The sequence below is a fragment of the Anser anser genome (genome assembly GCF_964211835.1).
Source record: "Anser anser genome assembly, chromosome: 1".
Taxonomy (NCBI): Eukaryota; Metazoa; Chordata; class Aves; order Anseriformes; family Anatidae; genus Anser; species Anser anser.
The window spans coordinates 74,438,806-74,464,389 of record NC_139720.1 but is presented as its reverse complement, the minus strand read 5'-3'; the positions used below and the strand labels follow the sequence as shown (position 1 = coordinate 74,464,389).

At 39.4% G+C, this 25,584-nt stretch overlaps 1 long non-coding RNA gene across 8 annotated transcripts in view; it reads right to left on the bottom strand.

Annotated features, from left to right (window-relative positions):
- The window catches only part of LOC310882736, a 216,791-nt gene that overhangs the window by 166,536 nt on the left and 24,671 nt on the right, over window positions 1–25,584 (bottom strand). For 7 of the 8 annotated variants that reach the window (XR_014573121.1, XR_014573122.1, XR_014573124.1 and 4 more), the window contains 2 exons: window positions 25,332–25,454; window positions 18,524–18,697 (listed from right to left, as the gene is read on the bottom strand). This is a non-coding gene — a long non-coding RNA (uncharacterized lncRNA). Of the gene's footprint in view, window positions 1–18,523; window positions 18,698–25,178; window positions 25,238–25,331; window positions 25,455–25,584 lie in introns of all 8 variants that reach the window. The other variant, XR_014573123.1, reaches the window with a different exon arrangement.

The window sequence follows — 25,584 nt, the reverse complement described above, 5'->3', positions numbered from 1 at the left end:
CATCTTTAAGTATCTCAACAGTCAGGTTGTTTCTAAGAGCATGTTGCCTTAATACATTATGTTTTGGAATTAAATAAACAGCATTTGACACGTGTCACCAGCAACATTAAAATCTTGCCATGTAGTTTAAATTATGTGTTTCAGTGCCAGCTGAAGACATTCCAAATTTATAAACAGGATCCAAGAACTTAGTAATGAAAACCGTAATTAAGATTTGTCACTGGCAGACAGAGAGGAGACTCCAGTGTATTTCCCAGGCCCACGTAGATGAGGAGGATCCCAGAATCACAGAAAGGTTGGGGTTGGAAGGCATTTCTGGAGATCATCTATCTCCTACCCCCTGCCTGAAGCAGGATCAGCTGAAGCAGTTTGCTCAGGACCATGTCCAGTTAGGTTCTGAGTACGGAAGGTGGAAGACTTCACAACCTCTCCAGTCAACCTCTGTCAGGGCTCGGTCATCCTCACATTGAAATTTTTTTTCTTATGTTTGGATGGACCCGCCTGTGTTTCACTTTGCACCCATTACCTCTTGTCCTGTTGGTCATGATCTTCCTAAAGCAGCTGAAGAGTTGGTTGGCTTTCTTTGGTTCCTGGTAAACTTGTCCACCAGAGAGGAGCTGCTTTCCAGCTGGTCAGCTCCTAGTGTGCACTAGTGCATGGAATTATTCCTCCCTGAGTGCAGGACTTTGCATTTCCCTTTGCTGAATTTCTTGAGAGTCCTGTCAGACCACTTCTTCAGCCTGCTGTACAGCAGCACAACTGTCTAGTGTGTCAACAGCTCCTCTGAGTTTTGTATCATCCGCTAATTTACTGAGGGTGCAATCTGTCCTATTGTCCAGCTAATTAACAAAGACATTAAAGAGAAGTGGCCCAAGTATCAAGCCCTGAGGCACACCACAATCAACTTGCCTGCACCTGGACTCTGTGCCACTGACCATAATCCTATCAGCCTCGCAGTTCAGCAAGTTTTCAGTCCACCTCACTGTTCATTTATCTAGTTTCTGTTTCGTCAGTTTGTCTACGAGAATCTTACCGGAGAGACAGTTGAAAGCATTGAAGTCAAGATAAACTACATTCACTGCTCTTCACCATCCAACACACCAGTCACCAGGTGTCATCAGGTTGGTCAGGCATCATTCCTCCTTCATAAACCCATGATGACTACCCCCAATCCCCTTTTTGTCGTTCACATTTCTTGAAATGTATTCTAAGGCTATTTGCTATATCACCTTTCCAGTGACTGAGGTGAGGTTGTCCTTACCTTGACCTTCTATCAAAAGTGAATATTATTAAACTTGGAACTAGAAAGCACTAATTCAAGTAGGGATCTTGCATATTATGACCTTAGTAGCTGTAAGAAAGAATAAGGCCTTTTCCATAGAACACTTTGCCCATATTTACTAACCTATATCTCTCATTACCCAGATCTTTATTTTCAAACACTTTCCCTCTCTCTGCAAAACAGTGCCTGTTCCTCAGCAGCAGCACACACCAGGAACTGAGGGTCTCCCTGCACCTCATTCTCTTAATTCTTTCAAAATGCATTTTCTTCATCTCAGCTCAAACTTCCCTCCCATATTCTACTATTATACTCCTCTACTCCTTTCCTCTCTTACTCCTTCCCAGTCCAAGACTATATCCAAAAGGTCTTCAGCATCCTTTCTACCAGCCATTCTAGCAATGGAGCCAATTACATTAAGTGGCGTGTTTCTGAACAAAGTAGTCTGACATACTTGAGAATAGCATAAAATACCAAGATGAGATTTATTCTCAAAAATCGGCTAGCAAACGTGATGCCCATCTACAAGAAGGGCTGGAGGGTAGACCCAGGGAACTATAGGCCTGTTAGTTTGACCTCAGTGCCAGGGAAGCTCATGGAGCAGATTATCTTGAGTGTAATCACGCGGCACTTGCAGGGCAAGCAGGCGATCAGGCCCAGTCAGCATGGGTTTATGAAAGGCAGGTCCTGCTTGACGAACCTGGTCTCCTTCTATGACAAAGTGACACACTTAGTGGATGAGTGAAAGGCTGTGGATGTGGCCTACCTTGACTTCAGTAAGGCTTTTGATAATGTTTCCCTCAAGAAACTGGCTGCTCGTGGCTTGGACTGGCGTATGCTTCATTGGGTTAAAAACTGGCTGGATAGCCGGGCCCAAAGAGTTGTGGTGAATGGAGTTAAATCCAGTTGGAGGCCGGTCACTAGTGGAGTCCCCCAGGGCTCAGTACTGGGGCCAGTTCTCTTTAATATCTTTATCGATGATCTGGATGAGGGGATCGAGTGCACCCTCAGTAAGTTTGCAGACGACACCAAGTTAGGTGCGTGTGTCGATCTGCTCGAGGGTAGGAAGGCTCTGCAGGAGGATCTGGATAGGCTGGACTAATGGGCTGAGGCCCACTGTATGAAGTTCAATAAGGCCAAGTGCTGGGTCCTGCACGTGGGGCGCAACAACCACAAGCAGAGCTACAGGCTGGGAGATGAGTGGTTGGAAAACTGCCTGGCAGAGAAGGACCTGGGAGTACTGGTTGATAGGCAGCTGAATATGAGCCAGCAGTGTGCTCAGGTGGCCAAGAAGGCCAACAGCATCCTGGCTTGTATAAGAAGCAGCATGGCCAGCAGGACTAGGGAAGTGATTGTCCCCCTGTACTCGGCTCTGGTGAGGCCGCACCTCGAGTACTGTGTTCAGTTCTGGGCCCCTCGATACAAGAAGCACATGGAGGTGGTCGAGAGAGTCCAGAGAAGGGCAACAAAGCTGGTGAGGGGTCTGGAGAGCAAGTCTTATGAGGAGCAGCTGAGGGAGCTGGGATTGTTCAGCCCGGAGAAGAGGAGGCTCAGGGGCGACCTCATCGCTCTCTATAGGTACCTTAAAGGAGGCTGTAGCGAGGTGGGGGTTGGTCTGTTCTCCCACGTGCCTGGTGACAGGACGAGGGGGAATGGGCTAAAGTTGTGCCAGGGGAGGTTTAGGTTGGATATTAGGAAGAACTTCTTTACTGAAAGGGTTGTTAGGCATTGGAATGGGCTGTCCAGGGAAGTGGTTGAGTCACCATCCCTGGAGGTCTTTAAAAGATGTTTAGATGTAGAGCTTAGTGATGTGGTTTAGTGGAGGACTTGTTAGTGTTAGGTCAGAGGTTGGACTAGGCGATCTTGGAGGTCTCTTCCAACCTAGACGATTCTGTGATTCTGTGAAATGGCTTTAGGAATTTATTTATGCATGGGATATGTAGTCCTATGTCCCACTGAGACTTGCATGCCAAACCAGGCCATCAGAATGGCCTTCTGCTGGATCCTGATCTTCCCTATAACACAATAGGACATCTCTATTGCCTGAAAGTAGGAGGACACTACCGTGTAAGACATTACAATCTTGCAACACATGGAAACGATTCTAATAAAACATTCAGGCATTTTATCTCAGACTTCATATTTCTCCATAATCCTTCCAACCACAATGAATTTCTCTACTGCTACTGCCGAATTATATACAGCTCAGTGTCAGTTTTCTGGAAAACTGTTCACCGTGACCACCTGAGTTTTGACCAACCCATTTGCTATGCTCTGCCACTGCCACAGCCTCATTCTGTTGTCTTAGTTCCATGAAAATAAGCCCCAAGGCTTGTTTTCACTAATTATTAGTGTATTTATTAGAGTACTGACCTGATGATCCTTAATGAAGACTCTTCATTAGTAAGTACAGCAAGTAATATATACATTAACTAATGAATACTTTTAAGTATTTTAAGTCTTCCAAAGACTGGGTATCACATTTTCTCTATTCTAGGATTTATGATTTTCAGAAAACTAATGTTACTATCTCAGACTAACCATGTCTTAACTTCCAAAGTATAATCACTACGTAGATGGCATGAAGCCCATATGACGACATCCTAATCTGAATCAAAGTTTTTAACTCATGCACACATAACAAATTTTTGTGTTTGGCTGTCCTGAAAAATCCGTCTTTCTCCTCAAAGCATTTGCAGCCACAGGCCAACCATACACATTTCATCAAGGGAATGCTACTTCCAAAAGTACTACCAGAGAAACATAGGTTTTATGAGTCTGACAAACATATTTGTTTTTAGTTTAAAATTTTAGTTTTAAAATTTGCTTTCTTAGTTTAAGGCATGTATGAGAATTTGGTCTTACAACATTTTAATTTCTTCATCCTGTTAAGACAAGGGTAAGCCACTCTTTTTGTATTCAGCTGGGGAGCAGATTCAGACTCTCTTTCTTAAATGGCATGAAGACATAGATCAACTTTAAATTTTGCATTGACATCCGACTCTTTCAGACCATCTTTAACAGATGAGTGTCTGAGGTGAAATCAGAGAAACTCGTGTAAAATAAACATGCAGCCACTAGTACGCTTGTCTCACAGGCACTCATCCGACAGGGGTTTTTTTTGGCATGCAACTACTTCATCTTGTATTACAGTAGAACTGAATGTTAAAATATATTTCTATTTCCCTATACAATTTATAGCACACAATACTATGACTCTTGGACATGAATCTACAGTTTCAGTGGAAAGAGATTGTGAATAACCTGGTTTTAGTTTTATAATAGGATGAGTAATACATCGGTGACACTTCTATCCAAACCTGAAGAGTTGAAGTACTGTGGATTTTACTGTGGACTTACTTTAGAATAGGTATCAGCCTGTGCCTAATGTTCTTAGCTATTCTACAGCAAACTTACAATGTATTTTCTCACTAAGCCCTTGTAATGACATAGATGCACCATATTACTTCCTGCAACAAAATCACAGGGTTGGAGGGGATGTTGGTTTTTTTTGAAGCAGTTAGGCCAAAATCTGAATGATTTAAAAGTTGTCATTTGGAGGCTTTCTAATATACGTTTATATTCTATATTTTATCTAGTATATACTGATAATTTTATGGAATTATATATGAAATATAGTAATATGCATTGTATCTACAGGGTGCACAATACGCAGAGTAAGGTAAAATTCATATACTAAATTAAGAAGTAAAACTACCAGAGAACAGATAATGAAGATGATCTCAGCAATACTTCATGACCCAACGAACAGTTTCACAGATTCTGTTAATCAGTTCAGAGTTCAGAAAAACACCTCAGTCTCCATCAAGTCATGGTACAAATCCTTGGACTTGAAATATTTTTCGTAACAGATATTCACCAGATTTCTTTGTTTTCTACAGAATGTTATGAATAATAACTTCTGAGATAGCATTTTGACAGTGGTATATAAACAAATGTTAAATATTCCTATTAATAATAGTACTTAAAAACAAACAGATGGTAACAAAAGTCCATAGATGACTAGCTCTCACATGAATTTCAGTTTCAGCACTGCTGCTCCAGCCTCCCTTCTCCTCTTGCAATTTCCCTGTTTAGGACACGGCTAGTTTCATTACTTAAACCCTATCAGTTACATGGGAAACAGCTTAGTTTAAAACTTCTTCATCCTGCTGGTGTCAGAGTTAAAGACCTAAAGAATAGGTTTCCTTTGCTCTTTTCTAAAACCCTCCTGAACTGTGTATGATGATGTCCCTCGCACCTGTACTTTCTTCTGTTGGTGTCAAAGCACTTTAGAATCTCCCAAGAGGCTACAAATCTCAAAAATAACACAGCATTCAATAACTTCAGTAAATTCTCTTTTTTCCTTGTCTTTTATTCAATTGCACAAAAAAACAGTAGGGGAAAAAAGGTCATTTAATTAGCTCAGAGTTATGTTTGTGGGAATTAAAGAGAAGTTGTACTCTGAAGTGTATCTCTGTGAAATGATACTTCACAGTGTCACATTACAGTGCCTCAGTGATTTCAACCCTGAAAAGCGATCACAAGTCCTGTTCCCTATTGCTTTCTTAATATTACTGGTAATAGATTGATATTACCAGTAATAGAGATTGTCATTAAAACTTGTTAACTACTTTGCTGATGAGGCTCAATTCACATTGCTAGCTGTACTGAGTCTGCCCATGTGAGTGGAAATAAGCAGGAGACAATATTTGGCAGGACATAAAAACAGGCACGGTTTTGAGTATCAAAATTGTACCCCCAAATCAAAACCCACAAAAGCTGAATTCTTCAAGAAGTCCAGCGGGAACCAACTTTCCCAGGTAAAAGCACTACCTAGCTCTGGTGGGTAAGTGGTGTCCCTGCCGGCAGAAATTTCCCTTTCATGCTGCATGCACTTTGGCAAAATACTGAGAGTAAAACGCCAGCTCCATTCACTTTTCTCTTAAAACTAGAAAAGGGCCAAATGATCAACAACATTTACACTTGCTCTTCATACCCCTCCATGCAGTGAAATACAATGGAGTTAAGGGAATAGGTCCCTTTCTGCCTGCTTTTGCTTAGTTTTAGATATGTGTATGACATGAAGCTAGCAGGGATAGCTAGTTTGAAAAGAGAAAGCCTAGGTTTTTAGATGGTGGGAGCTGCACTCCTTTCCCAATTTAACTTTTCTGATTAGAAATCTCATTTTAAAATTCCTAAATACCAGCAGGATCCTTGTACATCTCATAAAATGAATATTTTCTTTTAATATCTGGTCTCCTGTGGTGCAAGAGAACTTCTTCATTTGGCTAGTAAACAAAAAATACTATTTTTATCCAGACAGATATTTAAATATTCATCTCCATCCATAATTATAGGAGAGAGAGAATAAACTAAGTTCATAGTGACTTCTCCAGGGTCTAAAACCTTTCCAGTGGAATTCTGTTGTTGATGAAAGGCACAGTTTCTCATCGTACTGCTCAAATTGCTACAACATAACTGATAGCATTGTTAGACTCTCTGAATCTCAGAAGGAAATTCAATGTAATATTTACAACAGTGGAAAAAAGAAGCAATAATCAACTGTATAAACTTGATCCATGCTCATTGAAGGACTTTACAAGGTTCCAACAGCTTTGCTCTGCCCTACCAGAGACATGATTTCATTTCCAACCCTGCTTAAAGAAAAACTTTTACAACTACTTTGGTCTTCAAAATGGGGTGAAAAATTGTTGCAACCACTCAAGACTGGAATCTTGTTTGATACAAAAATACTTTTAAAATTGACCTAGATGCTAATATCAATAAGAAAAGGTTGTGTAGAAATCCTCATCTTTCAGTTTGCCTCTTTGTATCATTCCTATGCCATAGGTCATTTTAAGAGAAGTTGACTCAGTACACTATGGAGCTATCTTGTCATAGCATCTGTGATCTGCTCTGGAGACAGCTTGCAAATTGTCAAGTTGAGTCAGAAAAAGATCTTTTTCTCAGCAAAATACTAATCATAAAATAATAATAAAAAAATAATATAAAAAGAGTCCCTAGTGTCGGAAATCCTGAGATTGTTGTGTTTCCCCAGAAATATTCCTCCTTTCTGAAGCATCCACCTTACAGCCTTTCCTTTGAGCACATTTGCTGGAAGAGAGAAAATCTGAGCTAGACTTTTTCCTTTATGCCCCAGAGACTCCTGGCTTGTTGCAAGCATTTTGAAGTCAGAAGACTACGTGTGCCCCTGCAGTATGTATATTAGAAGCATTCCCTTAAGGACAGAAATCAAGAGCCTGCAGCATTTATGCTACAGCTGTTGCCCAAGTTGCTCAGCATAAATGTAAAGACAATCCACTGCGTGTTGAAAACCAGATGCCTTATGAATGCAAGTGCTGACAAATAATTCAGGATGAACCACGGTTGTCTCCTAAGTGTAACAGACTGAGCAAGCAGCATGAAAGAAGCAGAGAGAAATAAAAAGATGCATCTTTTGAAGAGAAAACATTCTCAGATTTTTACTCTGCCACTCAGGCAAAAATAAGAAGGAAAACAGTACTTCCTAGGTTAACATATATCCTGACCATAGGTAGTCTTACTGAGAAAGAAAACATTTTCTCAAGACCAGAAGGTTACAAACAGATTCCTAGCAAGAACCTGAGTATATAAGAAAATATAAGAAACTGCTCTTTGCAGTTTAGGAGGTCTCTTTAATTTATTTTTTTGTTTGTTTGTTTGCAGGTCTGAAAATATTAACAATAAAACCTTGAGCTTGCTATCTGTTTTCTTATACTGAAATATAAAATCAGATGTTGTAAAGATATTTTCTTACATCCTTTGAGCCTTGTTAGCATAATGTGTAGCTGCAATGCACAATAACCACTCAGCAAGCAACTTGGTTTCTTCCCTCTCTTCTTTGAAAGAAAGATAAATACCATGACAGAAGGTGAGCATGTAGAAATAGAGGATTGAATGCTCCTAGAAGGGCATTCACCATCCTCTATTTTCACATATTCTAGGCAACAAGGCAGCCATTTCAGCAACTTATTCATATTTTTTGCTTTGTGGGTCTTCAGTGTTTTTTATCCAACCTTTCAACAGCTAGTACTGCTTTCCCCTCTCCTTGCAATTTAAGTGGTTGATCCTTGTAGTTCCAACAGGCTTTTCTGTACATTAATCTATTTGCACACAGCTCACTGCAAATGAGGTCAGAGGAAACAGCAGAACAGTGTCACTGTGAGTGCTGTCAGAAACACTGTGCAAAGCCTAAAACATTTATTTCAAATATTACATCTTAAGTTATTAACGGTAAAAGCATGTTAAATAGCTAAGACATTCATGAAGTAAATTAGCTGCTTTTGTTTGATAGAACTATTCATGTGTGCACGTTATTAAGATAATAGCCTTCGTTGCTTCTTATCATTTGTACAATTTTACTATTTGCACTAGACGTGACAATGAAAGGCGAGTGTTTAGGTTCAAATTCTAGCTATTAGCACATTAGCACAACGCTGAAATGTTTATATTGCAAGAACAGCAGAGAACTTGTGCCTAGTGAAAAGACCTTTAAGAGATTTATGAACATATTTCTATTAGAAAATCCAGTTCAGATGCTGAACTGTGACAAAAACTTCCTTCCATCAGAATCAAAGCAAAGGAACAAGACGAGACATATATAAACCACGTATTTTCTGTGTTCTATAAAAAGGAAACCCGAGTAAAAGCAAAAATCTTTTCTTATCCTAAGATTAGGAAATGTATTAAGACAAGACTTTGAATGCATCACTGCATACAAAAGAAGAAAATTGCCATATATTTTGTAGTAGTCTATTTCTACATCACAAAAATCACTGTAATGCTAATTCGGGTGTATTTTTGATGAAACTGACAATATGTCAGCAAACTTATTACATAGATCCAGAGCAAGAGGCAATAACAAACACCACAGCCCTTACTAGCAGCTTTGCTTTACCTGTGCAACATGCAGTTCTCATATCTCATATTCATATTTTCTCAGGGCACCAACGAAAACTTCACTCCACTTTAACTCACCATAAATATGACTCACGTATTTAAAAGCACTTCATATTGCTTAGTGGCAGATATTCATATAACAGTTTATTTCCACTGCCTTATACTTTGGGAGTTGCTAACGCAGTCCAAAAGGTCCACCATGAATCCCACTCTTATGAAATGCCTACCAGAAGTAAAACGGGCCATAGAAAGCACATACCAGAAGCGAAACGGGCTTTTCGACAATGGGACTTTTACCCCAATTTCCCAAGAAAAAATAGTGAGGAGAGAGCTTGGGCTGCTGGAAGGAATGACAGATGGCACTACTCATCACACCCACCAAACTACTGAAGAAAACATGACTGAAGGTTTAACTGAATATCCCACTGGACTACAACAAATCCCATCAGCTTTAGATTCAGTTCACTTATGCAGACTCAGGCAATAGAGGAATCAAACCCTTCTAGAGGCTGTGTTACCTAATACATTTATAAGAAATGTTTGGTAAAATAACGAGCATTTCTCACTAAAAGGTAATTAAAATAAGATCAAAAGTTTGTTGCTTACATGCCTAAGCAGTTCTTGAAGGAAATAAGGTAGAAATTTAAATGAAACTTTGTTCAAAAGGATTGTATGAATCTGTTAAATCCAACAAGGCTTAGAAAACAATTTTACCATTGGCAAGTCAAAGGCAGAGAGTTAGATGGCTTTTGAATCTCAGTTTCTGTTCTTTCCAAGAAGAAACATCTGAATTTTGAAATGTCTTTAATACAGGGCTGTATTAAAGATGATGGTTGCTATACATCAGGCCAACATAATTTCATTACGGTTCACTTGTTCGTAAGTTCCAGATTTAATTTCACCATTTTTCATATAATCAAATAGTTAACTAGAACTTCAGTCCTGATATGAGTTGTTATGATTGAAAGGTCATACTTATATTAAAAATACTGCATGAAGTATTGCAAAGTCCAAAAAAAACACAAGAATTTATGATGAGTGCAGCTATATGGTATCTTTTTATAACAAAATATTTGATTTCTTTCATTAAAGAAATCATACGATGAGAAACTGGGTTTAAATCAGGTCAACAAAGAGCTGCATTTATTTTCCTCTATTTGGTTATCAAGATGAGACCAGACCCAGTGCTTCATATTACAGCTTGTTTGTGCCTTTCTGTTTGTAAGAACCAATCAAATGGCAAAAAATGAGATGTAGAATTTCACCTGAAAAACTGTGTATGTGTATCTAATACTGTTAAATAACTTAGAAAAAAGTTCCCTTTTGTATCTCCCCTTCACCCAACATTCAGCAGTGTTTTCGTGAAAACTTGGCAGAGCTCCCATTAGGGTTCTACTTTGCTGGTGTTGCCAGCTTCACTGCTTTGCTGATTTTATTTTTATTTTTTTTTTTATAATATGGCTGTCTCATGTATTGACAATAGTGCACTGTGCATGCACTCACCTTTTCCCAGAACACAACATGACAATGGTTACAGGAACAGACGTGGTACCCACATGGCAGCAGGTACAGCTGTAAGAAGTTACATGTGATGCTCACCATCCAAGCAAAGGAACTTGTAGCAGCTACTGAAGCTTCCTTTGCAACAGTGCAAACCCCATTCCTAGAGACCCCACTGCAATGCAAAAATCCCTTCACAATCTTGGCTACCGCTCCATTTGCCCTACAGTTATCATAATAAGCTGTGTTCTTTCTCCCTTTCAATGGCCATAAAGGTAATGCAACAAATACTTGAAATGTAGCTGACCCATATATTACAATTGATTTTTGTTGCAGACTTCTTTTGGCCTCTATTGCATGGAAAATCTCAAGGAAAGCCATTTGGAAAATATAGTCCATTACATTTGCATAACTGTGAGGACAGAAGACTCATTTTAGCTATCAAGATCTTAGACTAATTTTCAGAGATTTTAAAGAATCAGTCAAAGGCAAATATTATATTATCTTGTACTGAAGGAAGAAGTAATGTTTTGGCTGAAACATCTAAAAAGATTCAGTATTTCATTAGTTGAAATAAATGTTTATTTCCTTTTTCTTTGGTAAATGTACTAATTTTTCATCTCTACCCACACAAACACATCAATAGGCTAATTCTTTTTCTCTAGAAAATTGTTTTATAATTTCTTCTCATTCTAAGGCATTTAAGAGTTTTTCAGAAAACATGTCATTAAATAAAACCTCAGGAAATACTGAAGAGAAGTAATTCCTTCCTTCCTTCCTTCTAAAGGATACATTTGTCTTTCTGGCCACATTTTTCTAATAACCAGACTTATCTGTAAAATATAGTATTTGTTGCAGGAACCTTGTCTTACTCTGTTTATGTAATGACCATCTCATTATGAATAGCCTATACTTAGGAATTGAGGAATACTAAAAATAAATAAATGCAAAATTCATGATGAACTGTCTGTGATAGCACTGATATTGCTACATATTTATATTAGTTTGGTAATTACTTTGGGAAGAACTCAGCAGGGATAATCATCCAGTGTATTTTAGTCGTGTGCCAATTATCTCACAGATTTCTGCCAGCTATTCTCACCTTATATTGCAAAGGAATAAATCCTGCTTACTGGACACAGTTAATTTCGCTATCAACTTCAGCTGGACTACTCCACGAAAACAATCAGGATTTGGGCTGTATCCCTGACAGTCAAAGCTGACAAACCATTAGTTCTTGATTGTCATTTTCTCAGTTCTCAAAGCTATGACTAAGACAACTGCAAAATCATCCTCCCCATCCTACCTCTCCTTTACCCAGGATGTCTCAGTATTGTTGTTTACTGTAAGACATCCTCACAGAAAGTCTCCACAACAATGTAACTCACCGAAAGATATGTGAATAGACTTTTGTCTGTTCAAAGGTTGAACCTGTATTGTTGCCAAATGAGTTCAATAATTTATTCTGGTGTTTAAATGGTAATCTAAATGCCATTCCTCACCCACTAGAGTAAACTGGCTGGAGACATATACAGCACAGATGACAAACACCACAGGAGAGAGAAAAGCTTGACTTCCAGGTTTGCCCCAGATGATAACAAGACCTGTCTGGTATCTGGGAACCAGGGACTCAGGCTGCAAAATAATTTGACAAGAGCAAAAGGACTGTCTCAGTAACTGCTGCCAACACCAGCCCAAACCTCTGTTCCGGATGCTTGTGCTAAAAGGGCTGCCCCTTGTCTCACCCAGGTTGATTTGAAGGCAGTTCTCTGAGAACCACGGCACGTTGTTTCATCAGCCAGCTTGTCAACTAGGCGATGAGAAAGCTGTAATGCTGTTGATGCTTGTTTCAGTGAAAAAGAGAGCTGAGCTTTCAGCATGCTGATGACACTGCAGCCTCATCGCCCACCACAGACTTCCTCTAATGATCTTGCCACCAAGGGGGAGTGGTGGCACGACTGGGCTGGGGGAAAGGGTAGAGGGAGTCCTACTCGTATGCTGCTTCGATTTTCATGAAAACCTACACTAATCTTATTGCAACTATTAACAGCACTTTCCCCCCAGCCTGATTTGTGGCTACAGATCATTTCTTGAAATACATTCAAAAGAAACAGAAGTGGCTCTGTTAAAATGAAAAATGCTTAATTTAGAAACTATTAAGAGGAAAAGCTGACAAATCTTTCCACCAATTGTGCTGTTTGCGGAAGTGACATAACAGAGTTACCTTTACTCATTCCTTCAGTAACCCAGCCACAGCTAATATCGGTTCACATTTCTCATGTAATAATACCTTATGTGTTACGCTACCTTAAAGGTAATGCCCTTGTTGAAGGAGTACACAAATCATGAATTTAGATGACAAAAGATATGAGATCTATGTTTCTTAAAGTTTTATCTTTTCTTCACAGGTACAAGAAAAAAGCTTCAGAAATATGAGAATATTGTATACAATATAATACAATATTACATTTGGGAATGGTGCTGATATATAGAACTGTACAGCAGATCCATTCAGAACCAAAAAGTTGTCAAATGCAGAAGAAGGCACCAGCAGAAGTTGCCTGCAAAATTCAACGCTGCCTCTACCCACATTGAATTCAAATGCCTCTAATGGAGAACATTTTTGAATGTGCACTTGGATGTGCACAAAGATGGGTCTAAATTCTCTCTGCAGCAATCTTGGGCTGGTTCTGGCAGCCACAAATGCCTGTGCAAAACATTGAAGGAATTGCCTTGCAAGCAGGAGACCTAACTACAGCATTTGCAATACACTGCCAAGCCGAGCAAGTGCACATTATGAGGAACATCACAGGCTGCTTAGGAGAAGTGACTTGCAAGTCTGGGCCAGCCAGGACAGGCACAGAGCATGTTCTGCCACACTCCACTGCACCGTGCTTGTGAGACACCTGGGTCAGTGTCCGTGACTACCTGTCACAACTTGGAGAACAGCCTACAGAGCTTGTAGTCGAGTACAGCTTGCTCATGTTATGTCTGGTGCACGCAGAGAAAACAGGGAAACAAATTGAGTATGTTTTAAAATTCCCTGTATTGCATGCAGCAATTCTGAAAATGAACCCAGGAGCTGGGATGTAGCATTCTGGGATGGGCTGCCAGAGATCTGATAATAAAGAAGATTATCTGCTCTGTGTAGGTGGTTGGGTTTGCTCCCAAAAGTTTTCTAATATGCTTCCCATTGCATTTTAATACTGCTGTGCTGTGAAGATAGCCATTTACTATGGGTTCTGGTGGCTGACACAACAGGAGCAGGGTCACAGCATTAAAGTATCAGTAGACTCGGCGAGTATAGCAGGTCTGGAGATGCAGGTTAGTGATGAATTTCCACTTGACCGAATTAAGATTTCATCACAATTTAACAAATGATAGAGTTTAAACATAAAAAAAAGAGAGAAAAATAAAAAGTCAGCAAGCATTTGTGATTTTACTGTTCCTCTGAAGCTATGCTTTGTGAATGGGTCTTACTGGTGATACAGGTCTTCATTACAAGAACTCTTCTTTCCTTGCAGTTTGTCTTGGGTGCAGAGCTGAGCTAGGACGCCTGAGGGATCTTGCAAAGTTTCAGGCTCCTGGAGGCACTTGCCTTTCGCACTCCAGATATGGTTTTATTGCAGGACTTTTTACGAACTTGCACCTTTCCCATTTATCGTTCTGAAGACAGACTTTCTGCTGCTTCCCCTCAGAGGTTCATCTTACCAGGAAACAGAACAAAGGTACTTTTTAAGTTACCTTAGTGTTCACGAAGGCCACATTGAAAGTAATTATCCATATTATCCCCCACTCAGGTATTAAAAAATCAGGAGCCTTTAAATAAATAAATAAATTCTAGATATTTTTCTTTGCCTTTAGATATCTCAGTTTTTAAGGTTTGCTATTGTCAAATTTCTTTCATAAGTATGAAAGTTTGAAAGACACTCTTTCTACTCGTGCTTCCAGAAGCAGGGTTCTTCAGCAAGGCCAAAGGTTATGAGAATTAACAACACTGCTGCCAAAGCTGTGAGAAGCTCCTAACTCCATTTACTGAATTATGCTGTAGTCTTTCATCCTCTCCAAGGTCCATTGTTGTCTATCTGAGTCTTGGGGGTTTATTGGATGTCTGCTCAGAGATGCTGCTCAGAAATACACAGGCAGCTGGTAGGCACTAGATCTTGATTAAAATCTGTATTTCTGTTTGGAATTACATTTTGAAACCTGTGTTTTGTTCTAGTTGGGAAAACGTTTGAAAAGTTCACAGAAATGCTATATTACTTATACTGTTTGATAATATATGTTGCACACACACCTTAAGATTTTGTAAAAAGATGTAATAAGATTTTTGTAACATTACCATTTTCTAGTAGAAACAGTTTCAACAATTTTATAAATATCAGGAAGAAGACTCATTCATCAGAAGTGATACTTTATACATGTGTGTACAGATCTACAATCTTCATCCACAAGAAAGGATTTAACATTACAACTAGAACAGGAATAAAATTGGAAAACAGCAATAACTACAGTTGTTCTTTTTCTGAATCCCAGCCAAGCACTGAAAAGTACTTCTGTGTAATTTCTGATTTTTAGTAGCACCACCACATCAAACTCACTGTCTCTTTATGGTTGGTATGTTTCTAGTGAGAAGGCCAAAGCTTTCACTATGTTTTAAAGTTGTTTTTTTTTTCCTTCTCCTTTTTCTGGTAATTTTATGTCCTGTAAGTGTTACATGGATGAAGGCAGGATATGGAGTCTGGAGTGACGATCTCAGTTTTGGCAGTGGGGTTGGTTTTGTTTTGTTTTTTTTTTTCTGTGAGTCATTGTAGCTAGATTCATTTCTAGAATCTGAGAATATGGATTATTATCTCCTACATAGTTTTTACAGCCTAAGAATTTTTAAGATTTGAAGCCAAGGTTTTCAATTAAGGTGAAAAAAAAACTGTGTGGAAATATTTTTCAGTGCAAGATTCCATTGCTGTTTTTTTTCCAGGATCTTCCCTAGTTTTCTGAGCAGTGCTGCCCAACAGCAATGCACAAGGACACTGAATGGCTGGGGGAAGCATTTGCAAATGTCCCAGTAGCAGAGAACAGAGATGCTTCTACTGCTCCATCATGTCTCCTCTTCAGCAGGAGAATATCATTTAGTTGGTCCTGAAGAATTTTAATGATGTTGAATTTTCAAAACCAACATAAATTTTAAATAGGGGTTTAGAATTTTTCAGTTTTGTTTAATGCAAATCCTTGTCTTTCTTCTGTGTAAAGACTGGTGCAGGAAAATAAAAATCAAGGCTTCTTCTGAACATAAAAGTGGGAATAAAATGTTACAGGCCATGATACTGCACAATGTGACTGCTCAAAAAAAAAAAAATGTCTTGGCACTCCCAATTGCTTTTATTTCTAGTTTTTCTGTTTCTTCTCCTATACAGAGCAGAATGTCAGACTTCCTGTCATCTGTTTTCCAATAACTGAAAGCTTGGAAGTTTGTTTTACTCTATTAAATCGACTCATTAAGATATAGATAATTTGCACTCCACAGAGACATCTGTTCAGCTATCGAGTGAATTATTTATAACCCATTTAAAGGCAGTATTGCTGTAAAATATTTAAATGTAGTTTAGCCTCTGTATCAAAGTCAATATAAAACAGACTAGGTTTTCCAAAGGGAATTCCATAATACACAGATTTCCTTTCTATTCTAAAATTGTTCCTTAAAGATAATTTTTAGCAGGATAATGTCTGTCTCTGAAGATTTTTTTTTTTTCAGAATTAAATGCATGTATATTTTATTAGGGGAAAAAACCTACAGCTGTACTGATAAAAAAAGCAAACACAAATCCCAATCAAACCAGAAATGTTTAGTGCCAATGAAGCATTTCACCACTCTGGACAAACAAGTTTCACAAAGAATTATAAATTCTTTAGGTTTACTTTAAATTGCACACCTTCCATAGCAAATCATATTTCATATTTTCATGGGACATCTTTGTTTTAAACATTACTTAACTTTTATGAGGATTATTTGGAACACCTGTATATGTTATTATTGTGCTCATGAAAGAAAAATGTCCTGAATCATAATCATACCTAACGTGTTATATGGAAAAGCATGTTCCTACTCTTACCACTTTATCCACTTAGCTCATCAAATTACTTATGCAAATAATCACAACAAATTATTTGTTCAGACACTTTCTAGAAATGTTCATTTTTCTAAAGGTAGCTATGAATATTTGTAGGCTGGAAACCAAGTCCTAAGTAACTGAGCAAGCAGCAAAATTCTATCAATTTTATTTCAAACATTTGGAAAGTTTGCTGTTCCCTTCCTTGGTGAGTTTAGAAACTCCACTAAGATGACAAGATTCTAGGTTTATTTCATTTGCAGGTGATTTTCTAAACGCATACATAAGTGTACACACAGACAGAAAGAATTTCCCCTGTGCTTTTTATTGGTATACTTAAAAAAAAAAAAAAAAGGCAGAAGAAGACCTAAGTAAGCAATTCTTTCTCATTAAAAACAAATAACTCAGTTCTAACAAACACTTCCACCAGCTGTACCACTGGCACAGGCAAGAACACAGCAAAGCAACAGAAGACCGTCAATTTTCATGTTTATATAACCCACCACTGCCACTATTAAACAAAAGAGCACAGTATGGATTTATTTGGGTTGCTGGCACTGAACAAAAACAAAATAGTACTAAGGTGATGACAGCAATAAAATAAATAGTTTTTTTTCATCTGATTAAAAACAGCATTATTTTTCAAATGATCACAATCCTAAATTTTGACAACGTTTATATTATTCTTACTATTAAACCAAATTCAGTCTTTGGCATATTGCAATAGGAATCTGTTTACTTCTAAAACAGAATTCATTCTTCCAATGACTTTCCCATTATGTCTGGACCCAAACAGCAAAATCTCATTTTATTACTGGGGAGATTTTTTTTCCTTCATTTACTACTACATCAAAAGGAGGCTACCTTAAAGTTCAAGATCAACATTTGCTGTGCACCTTCCTGTATTTGAGGGACACAAATAGGTAAGCAGAGAGGTCAGGATAGAAATTGAGGGCAAAAGAGAGAAAGAGCAAGGAGAGTACATGTTTAATGAACTCTCACATGCATGGCTGACTTAAAGAGCAAAAGAAAGGCAAGCAGGATTGTAGCAATGACCACATATTTTGATATTCCCTTTCCCGCCTACTGCTGAAAACACCTCTGCATCTCTGCTGTGCTCACTGCACAGCCAAGCTTCATAGCCTTTCCTTTGGAGAAAGGCAATTTGTATTGCTTCCCGTTTTGCGGAGAAAGTGAGAGCTGGGAAAAGGTTACTGTGGGCAGACTGCAATAGACATCTGGCTCCTCGCTTCTGAGCCTTTCCCCAGTGCTCAGTGTGCACATATTAAGCTAAATTGTACAGTTGTATGCAAATTATTAGCAAATGTACAAAATAGCTTAGTCGATAATTTGCATAAATGTTATCCAGAGGTGCACAAGGCTTGGCACCAGTGTCACTGCTGATAAAAATGTAAGGAAGGAGGAATAATGAAATACTGCCAAGTTCAGTGTGAATGGCATATCATTTTGGCATAACCAGAGGGGCTCTGGATGCAGGGAGGGGAGGCTGTGTGGGGACCACCAACTCCTCTTTGCCAGGCAGAAAGTAAATGGAAAGTGAGAGCTGAGCAAAAAAAGAGCTTCTGGGTTGAGCCCAGTTTTAATTACAGATGGAGCAAAACATCGTGTGAACAAATTCAGTTTCAGTGCATAACACATACAGTCCCTCCTTCCCAATTTCCCACTGTCAACATACCTGACAGCTGTCTGATGTTTCCCAGCGTTTATCACAGTTCAAATCCTCTGTGCTTGGAGAAACATGGTGAGAAACTGCCAGAAGTTATCATCCCGCACTGTTAACCAACCAGACGAACTTCAGACTTGCATCATTTGCAGTGATAATGTCCCAATCTATTTCCACTGGGCGCACCTGGGACAAGCAAAGATGCAAGAAGTTACTGTTTGGGAATGAATTTAGTTCAAGAATGATTTTCATCCAACCAAACTCACTTTGTTTAACATACTTGCATTATTAAGGCTTACTGTGTACTTGCTTTTGTTTGGTAGCTCTCAATCCAGACATTTACAGGGTGAATATGCCCTGCTGCAATGAGTGCTCCTTATAAAAGCCTGGAATAACAAAGCCATGAACGTGAGAAGAAAAATCATGCCTTTCTGAAGGCCTTTACTGATGAAAATAGTCCTTCACAGAACCGGTGGGACGGCTCTACCCTGAGAAGGAACGTCTTACAGCAGTGGGTCCACAGCACACGAAGGTTGAAGCCCACTGCAACAAGATAGAACACATTGCAGTGCCTTGCTGCTGCAAGCTCCTCCACTGCTTAAAATTCCCAACCAGTGGGAGTTGTACAAAACTTTAGTGAAGACATTACTTGGCCCTTGGCTGACTGGTGCCTGTTAAGTCTTTAGGAGTATGTTTTACTTGTAACAGCAACAAGCAGGGCCATGCACTCTCAGACCACTAAAGTTACAAAAGCAATATTTATTCTCCAAAATGAAAATGCTAAGCTAAAACTCTACATTCTTGGTTCCAAGAAAACCCTGCAATAGGATTTTGTAACACAGATAAACTCATTATTGCATAGGTCAACAGACTTTGCTGGAGATTACACTACCTATGCCAATGTTAGGAAACATCCAATGAAAATTTTATCTGAGGATTCTGTTGGACAAAAACTCATTATATTTGCATTTTTTTAAAGAAGTAAATCGCACAAAATAAAACTATCTCAGGCGGAGCACTTGCTAAACTAGAGGGTTTTGACTTCACTGTTCCATGGAAGGAATAAGTAAGGTAAGGTAAAAAGTAATTTGGTTATAAATTTCACGTTTCCTGGCATATGAATGTTTAGCTATGAAACTTTATTTAGCATTAACAGAGGTGGTCTCTGCATGTTTATTCTCTGAGTGCTCACAATGTGTTTAGTGGCATATGGGCAAAGAGAAGTAACAGCTCTGCCCCTGGGATCTTACAAAATGGTTTAATGCCAAGCAGCGCAGTGAAAAGAACACATTTGTACATGAGTTGCACAAGTATGTCCTAGGCATACGAGACATCTTACAATGGCAGCTGGAGAAAACATGAGACAGATCAAAGCAGCACACCAAATTGAACTAATAAGGGAGAAAGGCAAGCAGAAAATGGAGGGAGATGCCAGGATCTGTGACAGTGAAAGGAACCTAGGTAGAACACACAGAGTCCTTTTCTTGTGCAAGAGGAAGCTTTTTCTGTTGTAGAAAACCTAGATTTCTGCATTTGCAGAGAACATTGAGAAGTTGAAATCAATTTAAATATCCAGCACAAATAGATAGTATACTTACACAACACGTTTTATGATATATATGTAATAAATATGCTTCTGATCAATCAAAACAGATCCAATAGCCAACACTATTGTTTATCAACATTATTATACTGATGCAAAATATAATAAACACATTGTATTTGGTAAGGTTAAACTGCAGCCAGAAGTTATGTCAATTTGTAAATGAAGTTCAACTTAGCAAACTGTAGCATGCACAGTAATGGCCAAAGCCAACTGCTTAGGGTTTAATTGCATAAAATTCTTAACACATAGGGCTTGTGCAGTAGAAAATACTAGTGAGACTAGAAACACAAGAAAAAGTAAAAGAAAGAGTTAAAACAATACTCATGTTAGAAAGAATTATTCATTTCTACTTCAGAAAGTAGCAAGCTATGTTCCTGAACAAGATTAAGTCAATTTAAGGGCAGAGTAATTAGGACTAAGCAGCTACATGTGACGGAGTGGAATGTCAGCAGCAGAAAAAATTAAAGAACTCAAGAGGCTGGTTTGCTGCCAGAAACAGACTTGTCACCAGTTAACATTTGTCCCTGTAGGGAATGTTGCAATAATAATGAATTATGATTAAAAGCAAAGTAAAGATGGCTGATAGAGCCCTGGAGAGAGAGCAAGACAAAAACCACTGTACATGAAGGCTAACAGCCTGTATACAGAGATCACCTTCTTCAACCACACAGTGCTACTGCCTTTTGAACTCTAAAAACTCAACTGTATTATATACTGAAGTCCACTAACAGTTCATAAATGCATATTATTCTTTCTCCAACAAATACATTAGAAAGATATCTATAATTCATATGGAAATCGCTGTCCCAGGGTGTTAAGCAGCAGCACTCTTTAGTAAGATTAAAAGGATTAGGAAGTTACTTATGTGAAAAAAAACACATCTGTAGATAGAAGATCAAAGATGAATGTCACAGAGGTATCAGAGAAACAATCCAAGGAAATCATTTCTTGCAGAGAAAAATCACAGAAGTGGGCAGCTGTATTATGGGAATGTTCAGGCTATGGTGAAAATAATACTCCATCACAGTCTAGACATTCAAACACAATAAAAATAAAATAGTTGTTTTTAATTCTTATTTTAGACACATCTCTTTTGTTTCCTAATCTCACCTTCAAGTTAAAATTGAAGGAGCAATTTGTGAAGTGCGTATTCTGTGTTTTAGAAACCATCTTTATTTAAAAGTATCTGGCTTAGGCTACTAACAGAGGAACTTAACAAAAAGCCTCCATTTCTAACCTTGTTGATTCAGGAATATGTCAAAGATTTTATTAAGCAAAGCACCAGCTCAAAAATACTTACATGTTTAAGATACATAAAGAATGCTATATTAAAATCTTACAGAGTGCTGCTAGGTAGGGTCAAAGTCTATGCATTGCAGTATGAGAAGCCCTGGAAAATCAGACCTTCAGCAGACAAGGAAGATGCTTCTAAAACAGGAAAGTAAAGTTTCTTTTCATACAAAAGAGAAATTCAGCACGGGCTTGAAATTCTTGATGTAGTGATTGACTTGATTTGCTTTAATCTCCTAAACAATTGACTAATGTAATCTGATTATTTATCTTCCTAAACAAGATGGAGGAGATGTGGAGCATAGAACATTTAGAAGAAATAGAGTGGCATTTAAATTGGATAACACAAACAAAATAAATCATCCAAACCCTAAGGCATTCAATGGATTTATCATCCAGATGCTGGCAACTTATCCTGCTCAAATCTCATTGTTTTGCATTTCACTTTGCTGGAGGAAAGGAAAGACTAGGAATTGGTTGCTATATGGCTGCACGGTGTTTCACTAGCTCAGGAATAAGATGCAACAGACATATACGTGAGATAAGCACCTTTTTCAAAAGTTAGCCATATATTGTGAATATTCTTTATTTTCTTCTCAAATAACAGTAACTGGTTCCAGATAGACTGAACTTTCCATCTGGAAAGCAGAGAGTTTATAGGATTCAATATCAGCACTCCTTGTCTATTCTGTAGTCTTTCTTTATTCAAACATTTTTGCCCCATGTTAGGTAAGGGCCCCACTGCTGACCAGAGCTGAGCCAATAAGTGACGTTGTTAGCACCTCTGTGAGAGCATATTTAAGACAGGTGGAAGAAAAAAAAATGCTGCACCACACAGCAGCTGGGAGAGTGAGAGGAGTGAGAAACAGCCTTGCAGGCACCAAGGTCAGTGAAGAAGGAGGGGGAGAGGTGCTCCAGGTGCTGGAGCACCCTGCGGCAGAAGTCCCCTGCGGCCTGTGGTGAGGACCATGGTGAAGCAGGTTGTCCCCCTGCAGCCCATGGAGTACCAAAGTGGAGCAGGGTTCCATGCTGCAGCCTGTGGAGGAGGCCACGGTGGAGCAGGTGGACCTGCACTGAAGGAGGCTGCTGCCTGTGGAGGACCCCCGTGGGAGCAGATTCTAGGCCCCACCTGTAGCCCGTGGAGAGGAGCCCACGCAGGAACAGGTGACCTGGCAGGAGCTGCTGCCCGTGGGGGACCCAGGCTGGAGCAGTTTGCTCCTGAGGGACGGACCCCGTGGTACGGACCCATATCTGGAGCAGTTCTTGAAGAGAACCACAGCAGTCCCCCACAGCACAGGGGACAAGAGTGATTGAGAAGAACTGGTGGAGATGAAGTGCTATAGACTGACCACAACCCCCATTCCCCCCTTCCCCTACGCTGCTCAGGAGGAGGAGGTAGAAGAGGGCGGATGGGGGGGGAAGGCGTTTTTGTTTTTTTTGCCCTTTGTTTCTCATTTCTCTAGCTTGTTAGTAATAGGCAATAAATCTTACTATCTCCCTTTGCTGAGTTTGTTTTGCCCGTCACAGTAATTGTTGAGTGATCTCCCTGTTCTTATCTCAACCCTTGAGTCCTTTTCATCATATTTTCTCCCCGTTCCTCTTTGAGGAGGGGTTGTGGTGGAGTTCAGCTGCCCACCTGAGTAAAACCACCACACATAGCTATCATCTTTCTCCAAGCAGTTAGTTATGAACATGCTTTAGGGGAGCGCTTCCAGTTCTTTCCAACACTGCTTAAGGAGCACTGTGATCTGGAGCCCTACAGATCATTTAATTACACTCTTAGCAATATCAGCACTTATTCTAGAACTACCTTTGAAAGTTAATACAAGTATTACAAACGTCAGAATTACGGTGATGTGCTGCTGTGCCCTTTGTGATATATGTGAAGTCTGAGAAAAACACTCAACAGAGACAAATGAGCTGTATTTTGGACTCCTGTGGACTTCCTTGGTAATTTGAGTAAATGACAAAAGCATCCATCTTAATGTCCTCCCTTATCAGCTACACAAACCCAGGTTCAACACTGGAAATGAAAATTTGAAGTGTCTCCTGGGCTCACATCCTGGGCAGCTGTGGTGATTTGATGGGTGATTTCTCTCAAATGCAAGCACTTTTTTTGCTGTATAGTTTCTGCTTTATTGTGGAATGCACTGCACTAATACGTTACAGCGCTTTAAATTGGTTGCTGTATTATTTGGGATTTTTTAAGTTACTTACCCTGTGATGAAGGAGCCACTGATCTTTATAAGGTATACCGCACCTAAAGAATTTTATGGATGACATTGGTGTCGGCTGATTTCTTAACCATATAAAATCTCACTGGAAATAGTGACTGCTAGTTTATGTTCTTGGAGTGCCATCTAACTGACTTACATAGACTGCTTACAGTTTTCTGATATTTTAATAAAACCTTTTTGCAAAGTAGTGGTAATTTATTTCTTTACAACTAACAATATATGCTAAACACAGACACAATGAGCAAATGCCAAACAAAACTTTGTTAAAGTCACAGTTATGTTTCGGGAAGAAAAATGAATGTGTAGCAAGCTAAGCTGGCTGCTTATCCTTATTAAACTGCCAGAGAATCATGTATTGTCACACAGAGTGCAATAAATAAAATTAAAATGCAAATCAGGTACAATTAAACAATTCCCAAGTTTTGCATGTAATTTCAAAGTACATGCAGATGAATACGGGGTCTCTGCCTCTCCCAACTTCTTTCTGCGAGCCAAGGCATCCTGAGATCACATGGGGACCAGGAGCACAAGAGCTGTTCTCCCTTTTGAAAGCTTTTGAGCCTTCTGTCTCCTGAGAAACACTCATAATTTCAGCTGCTGGACAGCATGCAGGTTCCAAAAGTGCTCTGCAGAGTGTTGAAGAAGGGGCTTCTGCAATCCTGTGTGTTTGACCAAGTATTAGCAGAGGAGCTTGTGTTGCCAAGACTTTGTCTTATTAGGTGACTCACTGCACGCAAGTGTCTGCACAGGTGCCAGACTCAATGCAGGGTCTGTTACTAGGGTCCATGCAGAACCTGCATAGCAGCATCCTAGGTCACTCATCTTTTCACCTCTTGTTGCAATAACTTGTCTTACATCATCTCCTCCTGTTTCTCCTGTGTTTGCATCGCTGGAAAGCACCTTGGGATCTATACTCTTCTTTAGCATTTTCGGAACAATGGAATCATGCATTCCTGCTCTATTTCCTTTCTTGGTGACAGAGATGTGCTTAAGCCCCAAGGTGGCCCCACAGCCACCCTTCAGACCCTCAAGTGCCTGCAAAAACATTCTGCTCATCACCTTTCTTCTCTGAAGAAAGGAAAAACAAGCAACAATTTTCTCTCACTTCACTTCTGCATTGCAACTCTACAGCTGGCCCAGTATCATTTTTATATTCTTCCTTTTTTGTTTGCGAACTCAGCTGCCTTGGAACTGCAGGTGCCTGCCCATAAGACAAACAGTGGAGCATATCAGAGCAAGATCATTGCCAAAAGAGTTATTTTATTAAAACTTTCAAGAAAGTCTAAAGTACACATGACATTTCTTCTCCCTGAAAAAGTGATGGCAGGATAAGATTTACAAACAGAGCTTCCATTACTGACCTCAGTTCCATAATCTGCTTTAGTGTGGACAACCCACTAAGGGCACAGCTGGGGGCATTAAAGAAGATAAACAGAAACTAACGAGGAGTTGTGGAGGAAAGATGCAAGGAGGAAAGTAAAATGCTGTATAAATCCTTGGGCAGCCCAGCACGCCTCAAAAAATTCTGAAATACCTGTAGAATTGATCAGTCATCTGTCAGCACAAGGACGTCTCACCTTTGGACATAATTATCTGTCAAAGCAATAAACAATATGGTGCAGATCACGTACGGTGTTGAAACTCCCACTCCTCTGGTCCCACTGCTTATAGGTGTCTGAGAACCCACCTGTGAAGCAGTCCTGGAAGGTTCCTCCTAGGATGCCTGGTGGGACAGCATGCTGATGAGCCACCTCCATTTTCCTGGCAAAAATTTCACTACTCAGGGCCTCCTGTGCTCTGTCCTCTCTCTCTGTTATAGAAGAGCAGTATAATGAGAGGTTATCAGTAAGTGCAGCTCTTGGAACACTGGCACATACTTTATCAGACTCCACATGACAGAAATATAGAAGCAGGAACTCTGCTACTTGTGGTCAGTAACC